Raw genomic sequence first — 14,200 nt, forward strand, 5'->3', positions numbered from 1 at the left:
ATGGTGATTCCACCACTTCCCTGGGCTGCCCATTCCAATATCTAATCACTCCTTCTGTGAGTTAATTATTCCTGATATAATGTTATGAACCATAAAGGGAAGGTAATTACTCAACATTTCTCCAATATGACTCTAAGTTGTTTTCCATAAAAAACTGATGGAATGCTGATTATATATATACATATAATTTTTAGTAATTAGACATACACACACACATATATATACACATATTGATAACATAAAATTCCCCAATAAATTTGCAATTACATAAATTGGTTTCTGATATCTGTGCAGATATAAATGCAGGTGTATTTGATAATAAATTCTTTAGTGTGGTAAATTTAAAAACATTTTAAAATGAAGTCTGATTAAAGTTTTAAATGAAAATTTTAAGACAGCTTCTTCTTAGGCAAAGACATATGATTCTAGTGTACATTGTGGGGATTTTACATCAAATGGTATGGGTTACAGTTTTATCCACAAGATTCTGGGGATGAAAATTGGAAAGATATTTGGTTTTTTCCACTAGCTACTGTTCAACAAAATGATGTTTTATCTGTAGTAGGAAGCAAGGCAATATATAATAAAAGAAGTATCATGTCAGTTTAAAGCACTATGACTTTGACTACTTAGGGGAATTTTGTAATTCTGACAGCTAACTGATAATATTGACTCAGATTACAGCTTGTCATTATAGTGATGGCAGATTGGCCTTTTCAAAGTAGGTAGATTGGTCCCTTCAAATGAGCACCTTGGGACAATTTAGGTGATTTTCCAACTCTGTCCTCTAGTCCATATTGTGTGCCCAGAGACTCTCCTTTAGATTTATTTCAGGGCCAATCACCAGTTTTCTTCAAGCTTTTCTCAGCCTCAGACATCCCATACTCCTCAGCCCACAGCATTAGACCCTCTGCCAAGATCTTCTAATTTCCTGAGAAATCTGGTTTTGAAAGAAAACATTTCCTTTAATTGCTCTTACTTTACTCCCTGGCTTCAGATACATCTGGAGATAGGGAGTAGAAGCAGCTTTTAGTGTTCCTCCTAGGCAGATCTAGGATAGGCTTGCAATCTGGAAAGAAATATGGCCTCAGAGATAATCCTTGGGTTTCCCCAAAAGTTCCTGCAGGAAGATTGATAGTGATATTCATCCCATTAATATCAATATACACTGCAGGTATATTTTACACCTTCTGCTAAATAATTATTTCAGAATGCGACAGCGTGGCACGGAACATATGTGCAGCAAAAAATAACCTCCACAGAAAACATAAGAGATCTGGATTCATTGGTGCAGTCATGCTCTGCTCCCTCAGCAAAGGCATCATAGCTTGGCCCAAGTGCTTTTTTGCCTAAAAGCCCCAAAAGTGCTAATTTAAAAATGGCATTAGTAAAATTTAGTTTGCACATACTAAAAGAAAACCAGCAAGTGTTTGCATTTCACTGTCCTGGGCTCCTCAGAGGCAACAAGGACCAGCCAGCACCACCACCCACTGTGCATAACTCAGCCTTTGCATCACAAAAAAGCAGCTTTGCTGTGGTCTTCCTCACTGCTGGCATCTGCAGGGCTTCTTTTGAACCAGGAGAGGACTGTTAAAGTGGTTTATCCCCACCTGCTGCAGAAGGGTTCTCAGTGGGAAGGGCTATCTGCTCCTTTTGATTGAGTTTAAACCAGAATCTATGTCCTGAAATTTACCTAAACTGGTCCAACTGATTACAGGGTTTCAGTCCACAGGAGGATACCAGAGTGACTGTGATGTAAACCTCTCCCTCGGGGGTAAACCCACCACAGCCTCAGCACTGTTTGGCTTGATAAATCCAGTCTTACTGGGTTGCACAGTTTGGTGACACAATAAAAGAAATGTGGAAATACACAGCAAGATGGACTCCGGTCTCCCAAGAAGGAATTGACAATTAGTGTTTGGGTTTTTGTTGTTTTGGTTTTTAACAAACAAACAAACAAAACCACAAAACAACCCCAAACAGAACAGGAAGTGATCTATTCTCTGGAAGTGTTCAACTCCAGGCTGGGTGGGGTCCTGGGCAGCCTAATCTAGTGGGTGCCATCCCTGCCCATGGTCACCTTCAGGCCCAGCTATTCTATGATTCTGTGAAACAAAATATGTGTTTTATTTTACTGCAGATGGCAGTAGATGAGACCTTTCAAAGATCTATAAAATACCATATCCTTACATTCCCTTGGGATCCTGACTGTGTTTAATCTCTACAGCCTCTAAAAGATTTGACCTACAACCAAAAATATTATTTCTTACCTGTGTGTATCTGCAGACAGGCTCCATATAAACCTCATTTTATACCTCCTGGGTAGCTCAGGAACATTGATCTTCAAAACATAGTTATGGAATGGTCTGGTAACAACAGGAATGTGCTAAATTGTGCCACTCTGGGAGTGTTCAAGGTGTTTGCTAGAAGTTTTTCTTCAAGTGATACAAATATCAGTCTCACTCACCTTATGAGGTCAGAAGGAGTCACAACACAAAGTGACTCAGCTGATGATGTGGTGAATTACTGTCAGTTGTTTGTCTGGCACTATTATGCTGCCTCTCCAAGATCCTGGGAGAAAGTAAATGTCAAAGGCACCTTTAACCCAGGAGCTGAGCTTTCTCAAGAGCTGGTGTTTAATATATTCATGCCAGGCTAAATAGGAAGGGTGACACAGGTAATCTGACTTCATCTGCTGCGCCGAGGCACCATCTGTCAGTGTAATGAAGAAGGGCACGTTGAAACCAGATTACATTCACCTGAAAAAAAAAAAAAAAAGCTGAATTTTTAGACTGGGCATTCAAAGGCCAATCCTTTCCCTGTTGACTTCAGGCCAGAATGAGATTATGAGCTGTCTTAATTTATCTCACTTCAAATTCTTGTAAGCAGGGAAATAGAAACCTAAATAAAGTGAGCAGTAAATACTTTCTGTGATGTGCAGAGAAACAGAACTCCTCTCGGCCCTCTCAAATATCTTTTGAAACCAAATTAACTTCACTGCTGTGTTTCTGTGCACCTCCAGAATAAGACACTACGTGCTGCTGGGGTCATCCTGCTGAAGAGAGAAGAGACTGCCAGGGAGCTGCAGGCTAGGGACAGAAAGTGGAGAAGCTCTATGGGTGTGAGAAGGACTGGTGACCCCTGGGGACCTGCAGCCTGCACACCTCTGCAGTGCCCCTCCTTCCTGAGAGGCAGAAGAGAAGGAGGAAATGTCCTGTTTCCCTGGAAGGTAGGTTGGCAGCAGTCCCCTTTGTTTAACCACCTGCAGGGCAAAAGTCCAGCTCCTTTCTGCTGTGTCCCCCACAACCTGTAGTATTTGGTTGAAAGTTGGACTCGATGATCTTGGAGGTCTTTTTCAACATTTATTATTTTATGATTCTGTGATCTATCAAGTCTTGCTCAACTTGTGGGTGTTTCCCATGTAGGAAATTAGCAGCGAGCTGTTCAAGCTGCTGTGAGTCTTGGATAAAATTATCATTGTCAAGTAGCGCTGGGAACATAATCACCATTTGGAAAGTCCACAACACTGCTCTTTTCTTATTTTTGGAAGCTGTACTTTAAGTACATAATTTTTAAATTATATAACCTGATCTATGGTGTTTGAAACATATTTTGTACAATATATTCCCAGAGGCTCTTTGAGGGGAGCAGGGAGGGAACAATAGGCAACAGAAGGTGAAAATAATGAGGAAGACTTGGAGGACACATTTTCTCCTCACAGAGTTCATAGGTAGTTGTTTCCTGTTTGGTTTTTTTTGCCATAGACCCTTGGGAGGAGAGTTTTCCCCCTAATTTTTTTGATTTTCACAAGACTTGATGTCCCACAAAAGGAAAATCTTCATTCTCAAAACTAAGGAAAGATGACAAAAACTCTACTTCTCCCAGTGTTTTTCAAGATTGAAAATATCATGTCTAAGTGTGGAGACTGACTGGGATAAAAATTTCAGAAATCAGAAATAGAACTGATTCAGCACCATTACCTCTTCCAATGCTACTTTGCCCGAAGGGATTTCTAAAAGCTGAACTCTTCTCTAGCTGGCTTTGGGGCAATCCAAATATACAAAAACTGACTGTTTTTGCTTTGGCTTTTTCCCCCTTCATACATGTATAATAATACATGATTATATTATGCAATCATAAAAATACTCTTTGCATTATATTATAAAAATATGTGATTATATTGTTATAATATGTAACAAGTATAAAATAATGAACTATTAAATTATATATATCATTCTTCTACAGAATGATGTAATAGTACTTTTTCTTCACGTATGGAAATAAATTTGCTATAACTGTTAGTTTAGTTGTGTCTACACTGGATTTTACTTTAAATCCATATGTGTGGATTTTGAGCACTCTCCCACCCACAGGGTATGATGATTTTTGTCCTGAGCATCTCTTGCTTCTCAGCTCTCATACTGAAGACTGAGGTCATAGATTTCCCTCTAAAGTGTTTTTGTCCTTACCTTTATTTCAAACCCTTTCAAGAGGTTCCCAAATGACAATTCCCAGTGCCAGAACAGTGGCTGGAACAGCAGCCAGCCCCATGCTGAGTGCTGCCACCATTGTCTCCTCTGTCTTGAACCTCTTGATTTGGGACCATGGCACAGCTCTGTCACAGACAGGGTTTGACCACTCAGCTCTCAACTCCTACTGCTTTTCAAACACATATGAAAATAATAGATTTCATTTTGAAATTAAGGTTTTTTCATGAGGATAAGGGAATAAGAAACACTCTGCAGTTTGCTCTGTCTGTAAACTATCTGCAGCCTTGGTTAGGTGTATACTGAATAGATCTGAGACTGCAGTGCTCCTGAAGGACTCTAGATGTAAAAATAAACTTTACAGAGCAAAGGAATTCAGTGTTCAAAGATGCATTTCACAAATAAGATATTAACTCCTAATCAAGAAGAGAGACACCACAATCTTAAACCTATCCAAGTATAGAAAATGCCCCATTTGGGGATAGGAATGTAAGAATTTCATTACATAAATAGTCATTAAACTAAAACAGAGAACTTGTAATGCAACATAAAATACAGGTTATAAACACATACTCCACAATGCATTTCATTTCTATTTCTTTTTCCATATTCACATCCAAAACCTAAATGTAGTTACTGTTGTGTGAACTTAGCAAAGAGAAGCATTAAAATCTTTTGTTGTTCTTTCAAAAGACAATTTGAAAGACAAAGTAAACGAGTTAAAATCTAAAAAGATCTTGCACAGTTGAATGTGCTGTCACTTGTGGATGCACACATAAATGCTCTTTTTCAAAATATGTTACAGCCTGTGCATATATGTGAAGGAGATATATATTTACACAGAAATATATTTTTCTAATTTGTCATTTTCAAAATTAAAAATGATTTATTTTCTCTTAATTGTCTTTTGGAACACATCAAATAAAATTCCAGAGAAGTGTAATTATAAAATATTTTTAAATTAGAAAACATTGTGCCTACCAGTATATGGCTGTGACATAGGACAAATAAGAAATGCATCTTAGTGAAATCACCTTGCTGTTTTGCATTGATGAAGAAAATGGATAAAAATGCATGATGAAAGGCTACAGAATGAATTTTATAGTCTGCTTCATTGGAGTGGAATATACGTCCCCCTTACCAAACTCTCCTTGTTTTTCATGCATAGACATGATAATTTATTTTTCCGTAGAAGTACACTGGGTGCTGTATTTTTGTCTCTAATCTGAGAATTTTAGTGTGTCACCAAAAACACTCTCTGAAATGTCTTGTATTTGATCTTTATTTTAATTGAAACAGGCTGACAAAGTAATGCTCATACAAGCTGCTAATGTGTGTGTAGTTTATCTTCATTTAATGAAATGTCAGGTTTAGGACAGGAGAATCGTGGAGTTTCCTAAGCTGTGAGGAGTTTCAGAGTAATGAGATTGTGTTTCCAACATTGCCAGAACTGTTTGAACTTTCTGAAGTAGTCAGAAGGGCTGTACATGAGGTGAAACACTTTTCCTCCTTATAATTTGTTCCCCTTTAATTCTAAAAGGCAATTCTGAAAGGTGTGCTGTCCCTGATCAGCATGTACAATTCACACTGAAGCCACTGGAGGCTGGTACACAAATCAGCATCAGCAGATGTTCCCAAATACACCCTGCTCTCAAAATAAAATGTTGTTTTAATGTCTAGTTCTTCATCACAAAAAGAAAAAAAATGAAAAACAAACCCTGTCCAAAATGATTCTCTTTCTTTTTTTTCTCCTTATAAAACGCCAGAAATATCAGTGCATGACCTTGCATGGGAAGAGTACATTGCTAAATGACAGGCTTAAAATCCAGCTTGCTGTGCTGCTACCTCACTCCTACAAAGGAGGGAAAGAAATTAAAAGGCAGAGAGGTGATAATTTCTGATTAAATGGGGAGGAAAATTCTCATTTTGATGTTCTTTTCTATTGTAGAATCACAGAATATCCTGCGTTAGAAGGGACCCACAAGGATCTTCAAAGTGCAGCTCCTGACCCCGCACAGAAGAGCCCCAAGAATCCCACAAGGAGCCTGAGAGAATTGTCCAAATGCTTCATGAACTCTGTTGGGCTGATGCTGTGAGCACTGCCCTGGGCAGCCTGTTCCAGTGCCCAGCCACCCTCTGGGGGAAGAACCTATTCCTAATACCCAACCTAAAATATCAAATAGGCAAGTTCTCCTGTTGAATTATAGGTAAAATTATTTCATCCCTTTCTGCACGGATTATTCCTGAACAGGGGTACATGGAGACAGTTGAATTATGACACGAACTGAAAATTAGGCAAACATATAAAACAAACAAAGCATGTCAACAAAAACATGCTGCATGGAAGCAATACCATTGTTTTCAACTACAGCAGTTCCAAGGACTGCCTTATAGACTGATCCAAGAAAATGACATTTCCCCTCCAACCTCCATGTAGGTTATTTTGCTGAAACTGCTGAAAAGCAGAGGATTCTTCATAACAGGTGAAAGTTAAGTCTCCTGGGAGGCAATGAGATTCTTCTTGTTAGCTTCATGGTTGTTTGCATTCTATTTGCTTGCCTTTATTGTTCGGAGGCATCTGTATATTTACCAATTTTGAACAAAAACATGAAAACATACATGGTAAACTGAAGCTTTCAATATAGCTCTAGAAAAAAAATTCCCTACCTAAGGCAGAATGGAGTTTCAGGACTTTTGACCTCAGTATTGTGAAGTGCTGTAAATGTATCCACTTACAGCATTTTCTCATCTGAAAGGAGGGGGAAAAAAAAGCAAAACTGAATTTGAAATAAGCTAGAGGCATGAAATAAAATGCTATAAATACAATATATCTTTTATATCACAAAGTTGGTATGATTCAAAAGCAGAGCTGTGGGGAAAAGGTTATTGAACTTTCCTTAGAAGGTGACAGAAATAAATCTACTCTAATTTATCAGCCAGTATGGGACAAGTCTCTCCAATCAGAAGACATTGAGATCTATATATGAAGTACAGGAAAAAGAAAGGGAAAAAGTAACACCCCAGAATTTCTAACTTTAACAAACTCAGAGTCACAGACTTCAAAGAGGCAAAATAAAATAATTAATAAACACTGTAGTAAAATACCAGTATTCTTTAGACAGAAAAAGTCTCTGGTACATGCTGGTAGATGTATATTCATTCTTTAAACCAAAGAGATACTGTGAAATTATTCTAATACTTTATCCTGAAAGTGGGAGAAGTTGTAAACAATGGTATGATCATATGGATGTTGAGGACTCACCACACTGGGTTCTTATACTCTTCTCACCATTTGGGATTTTCCCTTTTATGTCCCTTTGACACAGCTAGGAAGAGTGCTTCAGCTGGAAGGACTGCTAAGATTTACAAAACAGAATTGTTTTGCTTGAGTCTTAATCATAAAACCCTGCAGGAATCTGAAGCGCAGCGCTCCTGCTGATGTTTGGGGCTGGGTGTGTGTGTATGACCCTGTGGTGATGAGGACAGTGGTGATGAGGACAGGTGTCCCCACTCTGTCACCTCTGGGGCTGTCACTGCAAAGAGCAGCAGCCTGAGCTCCTGGGGATGTCACCCACACTTCTCCTCTGCAGGAAGGATCTATCAGCACAAGGTGGGCCTTGGCCAGTGCTCAGCACCCAAAATGTGGCAAAACAGGGTAACTGCTAAGTTTTGAGCCACTGGTTAACAGCTTACAGTAGCTAAATAATGTTAATGATGCCATTGCCCTGTAATTAGTGTCATAAGGTTTGTGTGATGTCTCTTATTCTTCTAATATTCATGCAAATGAGCTCCATGAAGCATTTTTAGTCAACTAGTTAATTTTCTAATCAAAACATTGAAAGCAGACTATCAGATTTTTAACTTTAATTCTACTTGGTTAGCTCCGTGCATTAAGCATCTTGCAGGGTTGTTTGCTTTGGCTTGAGCCACTCTGCAGTGCCAGAAGTTGAATGTCCCCTGAGCTCCTTGTGCATTTTTTAAAGATCTCACTGTTTTGCGTAATTGGACTGGGAACTGTTTCCTGTGCACTGGTTGCAGATTAAGGAAATTAAGGGCCCAACAGTTAGAAAGGTGCATTTCTGATTTAATTTGCTCTCTGGAATGACAGAGCTATTCAATCAATTTCAGAGCATTGCTATTATTCTGGAAGACTGCCAGCCAGGGAAGTATAACTGAATTTTTAGCTGGATTTGAAACAAATAAAATAGAACAGGGAAGCAATTGGCACTGTTGTAATACAAAAGAACTGAAGGTTTGCAGAACAGGCTGACTTCAATAGGTGTTGACTTTTAATTAAAAGAGGAAGCAATTATTTTAAGAATTCATTCTTTGCAAGGCATCTGAAGATGTGGAAAAAGATAGAAGATGACATGCCTTTCTTTTTCAGAAAAACAGGAATATGAATAACATCATATAATAAAGAAAACAAAAGAATTTTTACAAGTGGAGGGTAGATAAATAGGTATAAGGAAGTATAAATTTAAAATTATTGCTCTTGCACAGACTGGCAAGAACACATACTTAGCAGATTAAATAGTAGAAGAGATTGTTGTTAATGAGTATAAAGCTACTTTCTTAGTTCCCTAACATCTATAAGTGCAGTTTATGCATCTTCTGGAAAGGGGTTTGAATGAATATGTATTAGACATTTGGTCTCTGTCATTTGATTATTTTCCTTTTTGCTTTATACTGAATAATAATAGCAATGAAACCGGAGAACTGTATTAGTGGGTTGCTGATTGTCTCAAAAGCAGGAATGCTGTAGCATGCCTTGCCATTTGCTGTCCTGCTTTGAATTAGGTTGTGCAACATGCGGCCAACAGAATTTTATCTAATGATTATTAAATCAGCTGTTGTCTGAAGTAAAAAACTGTCAGGTTGTCCCTAAATTCTCATTAAAATAATAAAAGATTGTTTTTCTTTAAATTCATAAATATTGAGGAGACTCAAAAACTTACAACAGGCATTTCAAGTTTTGATAGATGCATTATGACTTGGCTCAATTTGAAATATAAAGGAAGTTATATACATTTCTTACTTAATAAAATTTAATGTAAGTACTTGGAGGAAGACTGTTAAGAGGCTGGAGCCAGGCTTTTTTCAGTGCTGCTGAGCAATAGGACAAACTGACAAATTGGTATGTAAGAAGGAAAACTGAAATTTTAATGAATTTTGAATCTTAAATCTCCAACATTTAAGGCTATCAAGAATCTGTATGTCAAAAAAGGAGAAAAAAAAAGGGATCAGGAAAGAACATTCAGCCAATCACTCCAATAAAGATACTGGGAATCAGCTTTATGAACAGGAAAAGAACAATTAGCAAGTTATATCTTAGCCATTGGGTAATGTAGGGCTTAAGCAAGAATTGCCAGTAGTCAAGCTGAGAGCTGAGACCTTGCAAAGAAATAAAATAAACACTTAAAGAAACACAAATAGATGATAAAGAGTGAGGTTCCTAAGTACAGAACCAGCAGGGATAATCTAAGCAAGTCTCCAAAGTAACAGAATATTGTAAATGCAGGCAAACCCAAAGGGAAGAAATGACGATGTCTGACTCAATTCAGAAGACTGAATTATTTCTTTATTATAACTATGCTAAAATACATTAATATACTATATAAAAGGAGGATACTAAAACTACATACTACTTTCTCTGACTCTAACTCAACTCATGACCCTCTCTCAAGAGTCCAGCCCCAGGTGGGTTGGATTGGCCATCAGGCTCAAACAATCCTCACCAGAATCCAATCAAGCACTCACTCCAGGTGAACAATTCTCCAAATATGTTCCACATAGGAAAAACTAGGAACAGAAATAGAAATTGTTTTCTCTTTCATTTCTCTCTGTGCACCTCTACGAAAAATCCTGAGAGGGAGAGAAATGTGCTTGCCACAACAGAATTCACAGAATGACTAGACTGATAGAGATCTTCAAGATCATCGAGTCCAACCCAGCCCTAACACCTCAACTAAACCCTGGCACCGAGTGCCACATCCAGGCTTTTCTTAAACACATCCAGAGATGGTGACTCCACCACTTCCCCAGGCAGGCCATTCCAGCACTTTATCACCCTTTTTGTTAAAAACCTTTTGCTAATATCCAACCTGTATCTCCCTTGGCACAGCTTGAGACTGTGTCCTCTGGTTCTGTCAGTGCTGCCTGAGAAAGAGCCCAACCCCAGCTGGCCACAGCCACCTTTCAGGAGCTGTAGAGGGTGGTGATGTCAGTCAAGACTCTCAGTTTTCATTATGAAATCTTCGAAGATATAAAGGTGAAATGCAAAAATGAAAACAGAGGTATTTGAAATGACCATGTTAGAACTGAAAGAAAAACTCCAGGAACTCCACAGAAACCTAAAATGTGCAGCAAAACAAATGTTAACTCTGATAACAAAAATGTCAACTAACTCAAATTTGGGATTAGTGGATATAAAAGAAAACAGCATTTAAAGTAACAAAAAAAGGATGAAGAGATAGAGAAATCTAGGAGTCTGATGTCCAAAGTATGCATATTTTTAGAATAAATTTTTGAAGGAAATATTGCAAACTGAGATGTTCACCTAAGTTTAACATAGTTTGCCTAGAGGAAATTTGATTCTACCTCTGAAATTCTTCCATCTTTGTATTTCTACATATTTGTTCTAGTGAAAATTTGTCAAATATTGGTTCAGTTGAGGAAGATGCAAGCAATTAACTAAAAACAGACAAGGAAGTGTTAAAGGCCTGCAACATTACTGCTGGGACTGAAGTTACATGTTAGATTTGAGCCATTAACAATGATTAGATTTTGTTTAATATTTTTGCATTTAATCTACAAAAAGAAAAAAATATATATAAAGCAGAAAAAATATTAAGAATACAGAAGCTTTATTTAAAAAATAATAATTGTAATATTCAAAATACTTATAGAATGTTTCTAAGGGCAATTTACTGAAATTATAAGGCCTCTAATTCTTAAAGTTTTGTATATTTGGGATGTAGAAAGAACAGCTTTCCAGTAGCAAACACAGCAGATTTTTAAAAAGCCAAAGCAAATCCCTAATTATTTATAATACTCTCCCCTGTAAGATTATGAAGGCCACTGCATTGTTCATTATTTGTGGTGGCAGGTGATTGGTTTTGCTCACTTCAGAGGTCCTGTACAGTCCAAAGCACTTTAGTGCAAGAACCTAACCATTTTACAGCTCTGAAAGAAAAAATGTTCTATGCATTTATACCAACTCTGACTTTAACTCTGACTTTCCAGCATGGGACTGCTAAGTCTAAAGACATTTTTCTTGCATGTGTTATAGGACAACAGAGCCTTCATCTATACCTGAGCTGCCTTTCACCTCAGAGCGCTGGGACTACCAGTTTGTGACACAACACGAGCTCTCCTACAGCTCACACACTTCAGTTAGAGAAACAAAAGTTGGGGATTTCTTTGAATTTTGCAGCAGATACAGTTTTTGTGAATACAAAAGATTAATAACATTGACAAATAAGCACAAGATCTAATTGGACAACAGCAGGTATAAATCAGAAAACCAAGGTCTGAATTGCAAATCAAAGCCACAAGACTTATGTGGAAAAAAAAAAAAATAACAAACAAACCACAAACCAGAAATAAGTATAAAAATCTGCCAGAGAACAATCAAGTTTTCAGCTAAAATTCCCTAAGCATAAGCCAAAACCAGAAGTGATTAAAGTCATATATTCTTGAAGTGATATTTTCCAAATTATTAGCATCTTAAATTTCATCTCCCAGGTAGAGTGAAAAATGAGACAAGCCTCTTAAAACATACTCCTTTAATGTGTTTAGATATGGCACAAAAGAAATTAATTTCTTTCTTCATATGATTGGCAGTACAAATAAAAGATGTACTCTGACTTTTAAGAGAAATGTTTCTTACAGTGGTAAAATTGCATTTGTCAGTGTCTGCATGCATTTTTTTTTTTTTTTAAAGAGGCCTCTAATCTTAACAACAGTTTCATCAAGTACAAAATGTTACCTGATTAAGCAAGCTGTTTTCAGGCCTTGAGAACTGATTGTTGAAAATGCTTTGCCCCAGCTCTAAAGCATATTTGTACAGGTAGAATTTTAAAATTTATTTCCTCCAGGGTGTGTCTCAGGAGAGAAGCAGGTTTTGATCCTGAAGCCAAGTGATGGTGATGGTTTCCATTCAAATAAAGCACAGAAATAAAGTAAATAAAGCACATAAATATAAATAAAGCATTTCTGTCTTTCCCTCTTTGAGGGCACATAAAATGATCTCTTCACTGTCTTTGACCACAGTTTCATTTAGTTTTTCAAAACTGAATGGCTTCGAGATCCCATATGTCAGTAAGATCAGGAATGTTGTTTACAGGAAGGTAAAGATAGAAAAACAGAAATGTAAAAAAGAGAAATTTCACAACTTTAAGACAGTAAATGGTGGTTCATCCCTCCACAACCCCTGGGCCTGGTCTAGGATCTCAGGAGTTGCTGATGAGCCTTGACCAGAGCAGCTGGGGGATGAAGCATCTCTGGCTGTACCAGGTGCTCTCCCATGGCACAGGTGGGAACACCACTGAGTGTAACAGGAACATCAACTGCCCGACCAAGGTGGGGAACCGAGGATAATCAGTCACCCCTGAAGGCCTGTTGTTATCATGGATCTACAATAAGTCATCGTTATAATTATAGCAAATCCTATTTAATCACTTTACGATTATTAAATTAGTGAATGATTAAATGCTGCTAAATCCTTTTGCACCCTTGTCTTTTGTACTTGCAACGTTATGCTTTTTTGACCAGGTAAATAATTTTAAATTGACTCTCATATGATTTTCCTTTGTATGCTTCATCCATGCATGAAGTAATAAAGTGAACTTCACCACTAAACTCTGTTAAAGTTGTACTTTCACAGGTTCATATTAAAACTTGCTATTTGCCAGTACCTTTGATGGTGATTCTTTCAGTGGTGAAACCACTCATTAATGACACAAGGCCATAAGAACACACTTAAATTAGTTCAAATGTGCAGTGAGCCTTAAAATCTGAATTACCCCACATTACAGTGTTTTTCCATCTAAATGAATAAGAAAGGGACCTGCTTATTATTGTTCTCTTTGTGGTGTAATTTTTAGCATGCTGTACAGATATTTTCAAAATTGATAGATGTTATTTTGTGACTGCTTGTGCTATAAGTATGTATTCTTGTGAAATATGAGTGGGAGATATTAAGGAAATGTCACTTGAAGAAAAAAAATGGAGAAAAAGCATTGCTGACAAGTATTAAAAATTGAGTAGGAGCTCAAGACTATCTCTGCATGAAATTTGACATACCTTATCTCTGCTAGACACCACAATGGTTAAGAATAGAAACAACAGTTTTCTAAGCACCAAAAGTTGTCTTCAAGGCCACAATTTGAAAAACAGAAGCAACAAGGTGATATTTTCTTTCTTCTTTCAGAGCTTTAAGAAGACTTTCAGCGATGCTGCTCAGGTCATGAAAGCAAGGTGCTGCAGGGAAGCAGGCAGGAGCAAGTCCTCCTCCAGCCTTGTGCTCCTTCTAATCTATGAAGTTCTAAGCACCCCATTCCTTTCATAATGAGAAAAGATTTTTTTTTTTTCTTGGAATCTGATGCAATACATAGCAGAGGAAAAACTAGGGAAAATGGGAGAAAGGAAAAACTACCAACAACAAAACTGAAATTAAGATAATTCACATTTAATGAAGCATGTGTGTGGTA

General features: G+C 37.5%; 1 long non-coding RNA gene across 1 annotated transcript; it reads left to right on the forward strand.

Annotated features, from left to right (window-relative positions):
* The first annotated feature begins 1,958 nt into the window (after window positions 1–1,958).
* Window positions 1,959–13,212, forward strand: LOC146768813 (uncharacterized). Its single transcript, XR_014949985.1, has 2 exons — window positions 1,959–3,229; window positions 6,436–13,212. It is a non-coding gene; the product is annotated as an uncharacterized LOC146768813 (long non-coding RNA).
* The last annotated feature ends 988 nt before the right edge of the window (window positions 13,213–14,200 follow it).

The sequence above is a fragment of the Lonchura striata genome, chromosome 1 (genome assembly GCF_050655825.1).
Source record: "Lonchura striata isolate lonStrDom1 chromosome 1, ASM5065582v1, whole genome shotgun sequence".
Classification (NCBI taxonomy): Eukaryota; Metazoa; Chordata; class Aves; order Passeriformes; family Estrildidae; genus Lonchura; species Lonchura striata.